Here is a 9318-nt window from a genome sequence, read left to right as displayed (position 1 = left end):
AATTCAGGGTTGCTGGGAAATCAAGCTACTCTCCCTTCTGGTCCTACCTTTTCTTGGGATCTATATAATCCATGTGACTCATAGTATCTCCAAATGGATAGCTCCATGGTTATTCTTCTATTTCTTGGCTCCTTGCTAAGCCAATCCTTCTATTTTGAGGCTGTGCAGATGGTATGGCCCACAGGCCTCTTTTCAGGTCTGGGTAAGGCCGCTTATCTCCAATCTTCTCTTTCCTAGGCTCTGTCTCACTGAGTGACCATCTGGGGAAGATTCCTTCTCTCTTCCACTTCCCAAGTCTTCCTTTAGATTACATAGCGAGTGTCACCGACTGCCTATAAGTCCAGTCCTCAGCTCCCCATTGGTCATTGTCTCCATTGGGCTCCACTCACTGAATGCACATAATTCCCTGGAGGGGCTTGTCCTTGGATGGACAAGCCTCTCCCAAGTAACCCAAGTAGGATCCACACCCAATCTGCAGTTTCCACCTCTCTGTCCTGAGTCTGACTTCTGTTTTCTTTTTTTTAAATATTATTTTATTTTTAATGTATGGAATAAAACAAGCATTTCCATAACACACTACAATAAAAAAGATGATCATGCATGAAACTGCAAATCTACTTACTATGCACAACTTGATATTCCTTTCAAATATATAAAAAAATTATCATGTAATTTTTTTCTTCCTTTCTCTCACCCTGGCTGCCATTAGATACAAATAGGTATATATATATATATATATATATACACACACATATGTAAAATTATTCTATACATCTACTTATCAGTTTTTTCCTCTGGATGCAAATAGTGTCTTTCTTCATAGTTAATTTGGGTATTTATAATAGACAAAATTAACATATTCGCTTAAAGTTGGTTTTAAAACAATATTGCTATCACTGTATACAGTGTTCCCTTGGTTCTGCTCATTTCGCTCTTCATCATTTCATGCAAGTCTTTCCATGTTTCTCTAAGATTATCCCGCTCATCATTTCTTCTGGCACAGTAGTATTCCATCACAATCATACACCACAACTTGTTCAGCCATTCCCCAATTAATGGGTATTCCTGCAGTTTCCAGTTCTTTGCTACCACAAAGAGAGCTGCTATAAACACTTTAGAAATTCTGACCTCTTTTCAAGGTAAGCCTACAGGGAAAAGTTCAGGCATATGAACTATCCATGAACTTGAATCAAAGCCAGGACAAAGGCCTCAAAGGTGGAGCAATGAGTGCAAGGGGAATTATACTTGGTCTAGGGAATTCACACCTCATCAAGGAGACCTAAGAGGAGGTGGGGTACTTGGGGATGGCTTGCTGTAGGAGAAAGAGGAGTTGCCAACAAAAGAGAAAAAAAGAGGAGAGTAGGTGTCAAGGAAAGCCAAGGGAGAAGAGAGTTTCAGAAATTAAGGGGGCATTCAAGTGTCAAATTTGACAGAGAGATCAAGAAGGATAAAACCCCTAGATCTGGTGATTGGTTACTTTTGATAGAGTGATAGGGATGAAAGCCAGATCGTAAGGGGTTGAGCAGTGATTAGGTGGTAAAGATGTGGAGGCAGTGACTATATACTTTTTTTATATAGAAAACTTTGGTGATAAAAGGAAGCAGAGAGGGCAGTAAACACCTAGGGCGTAGCAAGGTCCATGGAAGGCTGTTTTAAGGATTTGGGAGACATGAGCATATTTGTGGAATGTGAGGAAAAAGCCAAATGGAGGGGAAGAAATTGAAGATCCAAGAGAAAGGGTGGGACAGAGATGATTGATGGAGAAGTAAAGTTTGAGGTCAAGTCATCTGTTGGGAATGAATGGCACAGGGTTGTGGGATGCTCCATCCTTACACGGGGAGCTAGAGGCATCTTCCTTATAATTTTGAGCAATGCCATCTAGATGACATCAGAGGTAGTAGTGTCTTAGTGTCATTCTAGCCTTTTTTTTTCCGTGGCTCAAATAAAGCTGGGATCCTGAGAAAGGGAGGATTTATTTGGTTATAAACAATTGCTTTCTCCTCTTGGATACTGAATCTTAGAGCATGTGAATCGTCTCCTAGGTGTGCCCTTGAGAGAAGAGCTAATCTGCCACACTAGTCTCCTGCTAATTACACTAAGTGCCAAAGAAATCAAGCCCAGGGCTCAGGCCTTAATATTTCTTTATAGAATCTTACCTAAGATTCAGGTCTAGAGCTGGGATGGGGCCTCAAAGACAAATTAGTCCATTTTGCAGAGGGGGACACTGAGGTCCATTGAGGTACAGTGACTTACCCAAAGCCACATAACTAGAAAGGGGTTCTCTCAAAAAGAACACAGAAGATTACATTTGTAAACAACAGTTGCAGAGGGAATTGAGCTCCTCTGTGGAGAGGACCTGAAGAAACCTAAGCCACAGTATCAAAGATTCACAAGTGGGAGAAACCTTAAAAGTCAACTTATCCAACTCCCTCCACCTTTTCATAAGAAAAATGAAGCCCAGAGAGATGAAATGATTAACCCTAAGTGTAAGAAATGGGAGGAGGAGTTTTGTTTCCACAGAACTAAAGGTGTGCTTCCCTGCCCTCCCCCACCCCAGCTTTAGCAGAGACCAGGCCTCAAGGTCGGTCAGGTGAGAGGTTAGAGGCTTGTAAGCATGTGCATACTTTTTGAGAAGGCAGTCTGGGGAATTAGAGAGGCCAAACCCACTTGAACCTGTTCAAGCTTATCTAGGGTCTGGTCTTGGTCAAGAATCCAGGCCTACTGATTTGCATCATTTGCATATGTTAAAGAGGGAAAGTAGGGGAAGTAAAAGAATGTAGTTTAATACAAGGAAAATCTAATTAACTTCACTTTTGCTTCTGTATCCTTATTATCCTATTTATACAAACTGTATAACCTAGGAAAACTATGTAAAAAACAAAGATTGTAAACTAACCATGACTCTAGCAGGAGTGGAGGGAATGGTTACCCCTGCTCCTGCAGCTGTATCAGTGTGAGTGTTCCCACGAGCACTACACCAGCTCTCCCGGGGAGCGTAATAAAATGCCTTCCTCTGCCCACTCTGGTCCTGAATTCTTTGGGTGTGAATGGGCAAATCGTGTGGATTTTCCTAAGGTCAAGTGAAGGGAAGCAACAGGCAGCGGAAGCTCGCCAGGCTTACTCCTGGATCTTGTCTTGGGGTGTCCTGTGATCCCCACTGTGGTGTTAAGAGGGCTACCACTCTGGATTCCCTTCGGGAACCCTGTGGTCTGCACGGCCTTCTTAAGGGGACATCACATGGGACCTCCGGCCCTGTCTCGGGAGCCTTGTGATCTTACTGCCATCCTAAGGGGCCATCACTTGGGTCTTCCTTAGGGTCTGACCCCTAGGAGGCCCTGTGATCCCCACAGATTAAGGGATGGCTACCACTTGGTCTTCCTCTGGGAGTCCTGTGGTCTGTACAGCCTTCCCTAGGGATTATCACAGGGTTCTTCTTCAGGACTTTGGCCCTGCCTAGGCCAAAACCACGTTTCTCACATAAGTAACAGCAAGTAAATGACAGAATCAAGATTTGAACCCAGCTCTTCTGACTCTAAATTTAACTCTTTTTCCCTGTGGCTCAGGGATGGAGAATTTTTTCATTTTCTAAAGTCCCTGGCCAATAAGGAAATGCAAAATGTTTATCTTACCTCCTTTAAAACTTAAGAATAGGAAACAGAAAACTTTGTTTTTTCAGAAAAGTACAATATATAGTATAAAAATTCAATATTACTGTCGGGCACAGAGGAAGGGACAAAGAGCAAGCAAAGAAAGAAGAAAAAAGTAAGAGAGAGGTAAAAGGAAATGAGACTGTAATCCCTACAATAAGGTTGCCATAGCAACTTGATGGAGCGGGAATACTAGGAGGCAGACATTCCCTAGAGTTCCCCAAGTTTCCAGAGGCTTTTGACTACTACATTGAATCAGAAAACCAGAGCAGTCTACCATAGGACTACCTAGGACAATAGGAATTTTCTTTGAGCAACAGCAGTAGTAATCGAAACGATACCTGCAAAATACATTTCAACTAGAGCCACATTGGTTCACAGAATCTCAGTTAGAAGGGATTTAAAAGGACCATATAATTCAGCATATACCTTTTTAAAAAAATCCTCTCTCCAAAACATCTTTATAACAAATGGTCATCCAGTCTCTACCTGAAGAATTCCTGTGAGGAGCAGCATATTCCGCTGGTAGATGGTTCCAATTGTTGGAAAAAATTTCCCCAATAGGAAGCCTAAATTTGCTTTTTCATGCCTCCCACACATGGCTCCCTGGTTCTGCCCTCTGGGCCCAGCAAAATAAATTTAGTACCTTCCTCTCTATTACCTTGTATCAACTCCAGCAGTTGTGTTTGTCCTTCTCTCGAAGAGGACCGTGACATCAGATAAACGATGACATGACTTGCAGTTGACTTTGATTTCAGTGAGGGAGGGCTGTGCAAGGTCACCAGCTTCACTTTCTCTTCCAGAGCCACCTGGTTCCAGTGGCCTGAATAGCCAGGAGGACTGGAGATGGCCTAGGACTCATCAGGAGAGCTGGTCTCATTTTGAGTGAGTTAACACCCATTCAATGAATAGGCCTCTTTAAGAAGTTAATCAAGAAATGGCCCTTTTAACTAAAAAAAAAAAAAAATCAAACTGGGAGGGGAAGACCCTCAGGGTTCCTGGCCATAGAGAAACAGTTACTATTTACTATTTACATTCACTCTGTGCTAGGAGGGCAGGGACCTATTGTCCAATCTAGGAGCTCCAGAGTGAATTGAGTTTAAGGCTGGATCTGTTATCTCCTAGGTACTTATATGTATATATTATTAGTCCCATTAGAATGTAGGCTTCTGGAGGGCAGGTACTATTTTTGTTTTTAATTTGTATGTTGTACCAGAAGCGAGCGAGACACACCACAGAGTATAAGTTTTAAGTGGAGAATTTATTAGCCGGCGGCCATCGGGGTACGGCACCACAAATCAATGGCAAATGTGTTGGGGTGATGGCTTGGCTTATATAGGATATGGGGGTACAGAGTAGGGGGGAAGAGGAACAAAGGTCCTGGCTGATCAAAAGATTCAGTCAGGTTATCGTACTAGTGGGATAATCTCATTTACATTCCTTGGTGGAGTCACAGAGTCCCAGGGATATCTCCCAGGAAGGGTCTATCAAGTTATGTCTCAGTGGGATGGTCCTATCTATTGACATTCCAGGAAGGAACCAAGGAGTCTCAGGGATATCTGCTAGACAGGATCTGCCAGGTTATCTCTCAGTGGGATGGTCCTATCTATTGACATTTCAGGAAGGAGCCATGGAGTCCCAGGGGGTTTGCTAAATACCAAAGATATCTGAATCCATTCTTTCTGGGGGGGCTTGTCAGTAGCTAGGGGTTACTCAGGGGTTCCTAATTTTCCTTGTATTACATTCCCCACTTTTTTCTTCATGGGAATTTCAAATCCTTGAAAAAGGAACGACCTGATAGGGCATAGCAATAAAATTAGGAGGCCAACCAAAACGCTAAGCAGGGGTGACAATAAAAGGAACGCTAGGTCGTTGGCCCCAGGGGAAGGCCAGACCTAATTGGAAGACTCAAGGAGAGTCCAAGGAGCCTCCCCAGGTACTGCACTCCAGAAATTTAAAAAATGGTATAAAACATCCCACATTTCTCAAAACATCCCACATTTCCCCCTTTTTTTTTTTTTTTTTTGATTTTTTGGTCAAAGGCAAACTGAAAGTTTTGCCTAAAGACCAATTAAAGGTATGGAAAAAAAAAAACTCTATTTCCCACAGGGTGAAGTTTTAAAATCCCTATCTAGGTGGAGTCAGGTTTTCCCTTTTCTGTATTGGGACATCCCCAGGGATGGGCAGAAATTGTAAACTAACTGTAAGTAAGTAGAGGGAACATAATAAAAGTTCAGGAAAAACAGTCTTGGGAACACAAGGACGCAGAAGGGAAAAAAGCAGGTCTTTGCTCAGGTTCTGGTTCCGGATCCCGTGAGAAAGAAAGCCGTCTGCATCCGGTGCTGTCCCTCTCAGGCTCTTGGAACCGCAGGGCGAGGTCTTCTATAGGCCCAGATGTCCACTCCTCACAATGTTCATTTAAAGCAGTATTTTAAAATCCCAGATGCCTGATTGTAGTTATCTGGTCCCTTGATAGTAAAAGAGAGTTCTGCTTCTCTGGTTCAGATCTAGAAATTCTCAGACAATTTTAACTTACTATAACTTACAGATACCTTACAAAGGGGATATATTTTCACCTGTACCACTATCTTATACAATTTTCTTGTATTAGCATCCAAATTTAAGATCTTATTACCAAAACACACTTAACAGCTCGAATTTCCAGAATTGATAAATTTTTAGAGCCAATCATACACATCTGTACATAATTGCCTTTTTCAAAATTCGCTATCCCTTCCTTTTATTAGACATTTATCACATTACATCTTTGCCTTATTTGCTTTGCCTAATCATTTTCCCCTTTCGGAGGATGTTATCCCTATATTATTTCAATGTCTTATTGGTCATGAACCTAAGTTAAAATTGTAAGCTATTCATACCTGTATCCTATTATAATAACTCAGAGATTTTTCAGTATTCATCTATCTATTACCTAACAGATTTAGCATAGTGCTTACAAAACTTCTTGATAATTTAAATTTGCTATGAAAGAAACGAGGGACTATGTCACATATCTTAACAGAAGGAAAGAACTTACTTCCTTAGCTCTGTTTGATTCCAGGCATGAGTCATATCTGATAGCCAGTCTTATAGTCACCAGGTGCTGAAAGCAAGGCTTAGGTGTAACCAGGTGGGGACTTTCCTTTTCAGAAAGGAAATAGCAGAGTTGGGAAATAAAGTCAGGAAGATCCTACCTAGGCTGTGTCCAAGGTCGTCTTCACGACTGACTGCTCCCAGGCAGACCCACCTTAAATTCTCAGCTTGCAATGCCTGCCATGCCATTACTGGCTTCATGTGACTTAGTCCTGTAATCAGAGCTTAAGACAGTATTAAATTGTAGTCCCATAAAATCTTAAATAGCAAATAAATATCCTTCAGATAAGACTGCCCAAATTTTATTGAGCTAATAATTATCAAATCAAGCTACATAACTTTTCCATCTTCTAAATACTTCCTCACACTCATCTCCAACTTACTTTGACCATCTGAAACTATCATTCTCGGGACAGGAGAGGCTTAGCTAACTCCCATTTGTCCCCAAACTTTCTTATCTGCCTTTCCTATTTTCCCTCAACCTTAATTCACCTTTCCAAATCTTTCAAACCTAGTACTAAGTCTTCTTTACATTTCAACCATAAGACAAAACAACTCATAAGTTAGTACTTTCATTGTCATAACTGTGTATACTGGAATCCCATTCCAGCTTCTTAAACCACAAAGACACAGAAAAAAAGGGGATTTGTTTTTCGTGATAACTCATTCTAAAAAAGGGAACACTTATTAAAAAGATCTGCCATCTCATCTCCCCCTAAGGGTGGGTTCTTCTCCATCAGTTGGCAGACTTCACTAATTAACTACCAGGCCAGCCCATCTCAAGTCTTAATCTAATCTTATCAGTTTTTTAAGAAGCCAGTTTGGAGGCTTCTTGGCCCCTACCATCCTCTTATTGCTGCCCCTCTCCTTTCCTTCCCTTCTGACAGGTGGGCTAAGGTGAAATTCTTTTCTTCTTATCTAAACTAAGGGCAGGGAGGAGTAAGGAATTTAGACGGTCGTTTGGAACCTCCTTACTCAAAAAAACTTGAATAAGGCATCAAATGGGCCTTCAACCTCCCTCTCAACGCTTCTATAGATAAGCATTAATTCTAATAATTCTAATAAGGTTCTCACCCAGAAACTCTGAGAACTCACAATAGGTTTGAACTGCAACCAATTGGCTTACAGGTGGAAATTCAGCAGGCCTTCTAAAATTATACAAAAAGATTTTACAGAACATTTTTTTCAAAAGTATTTTCCCTTCTTAAAGCAAAATAACCTTTAAATGCTGGAATTCATTAACTAAGTTGGTGCCAAATGTCCTCATTCTCAATATTGCACAGAATTCCTAGACATTACAAAGTTCCTTAATCAAAAAGTGTTATAATGGGAGGACACTTAATTTCTATAAATTACATACTCAATTAATTAGCATTATCACAATAATAAGGTTTACCAGTACTTAAAAAAGCTTTTTCCATAAGAATTCCTCTACACAGAAAACTCACACAAGATTGATAAGAATTCATGACTAGATGGTTTCAAAAGTTCTTGTTTCAGTTAATAACCTCAATTTCTTAATTAACTACGATTCTTAATCTAACAACATCCAGATTATAAGAGAAATTATTCTCTAACAGCACAGGTAATGCGATGTTAACCAATTTGTATATAATAACTAACTTAGAAATAAGTACACTACAAGCACTTATCAAAAACTTGAAACAGATTCCAATTAATTACCAATCTAGTGATCATAACTGAGTTGGATAAGCAAATCAAATCTGATTCTTAACCAGTAGTGGTAACATTTTAATTTCTAAGGCCCAATACTCTCTGCATTGTAAAAGATTACCATATTTTTCAATATTGCTGATACATCTGTTTGTCAAATTACACAATTTAGAAATGTACCAGTGCCCTAAACATAACTATGCATTTTAAAACTTGAAACAACCCTTTTATCAATTAGGTGAACACATTTCTAAATCTCCTTGCACAGAGAATCTTTCATATCATTATTTGAAACTATAACTTTAAATCACCAGATATATTCTCATAATAGAAAACTTTTTTCACACAGAAAGTTTGTTCTCACGGTTAAATATCAGTATTATTAATTATTTACTTGTTATAACCACATATAACAGTTCCAAATTTTATCACATCCCTTTAAAAAAAACCCAATTCACATATCTCAAAATCAGATTAAAATTGCTATAATATCATTTCTTACCACACAATGGTCTTCTCAAATTTCACAATCTAAGAGAATTTTTGGGAACACAATGCAAGTTTAGAAATACAGAAACAATAATTTTCAGATGACATCTATTGCATTTCCAGATTTCCACATATAGAAATTATTCAGCTTATTACTTTTGGTATTATATATTAATGTATTAATATATAATACATGTATCACATATACTAATACATTAACATCCCAAATACACTTTATTTAGCTGTATATTCTTCAGCACCACTACCTCTGGCCCAGGTATAGGAACTTTTGCCTGGCCATGAATGAACTTATGAAAGAAAGAGAAACTTAATTTTGCACCCACTTTTCCAAGCTTCATCTTATACAAAAATGCCTAAAAGGATTTTTTTCAGACTCCCAAGGAAGATAAGAGCA

Source organism: Trichosurus vulpecula, chromosome 1, assembly GCF_011100635.1.
Source record: "Trichosurus vulpecula isolate mTriVul1 chromosome 1, mTriVul1.pri, whole genome shotgun sequence".
Classification (NCBI taxonomy): Eukaryota; Metazoa; Chordata; class Mammalia; order Diprotodontia; family Phalangeridae; genus Trichosurus; species Trichosurus vulpecula.
This window is presented reverse-complemented; position numbering follows the sequence as displayed.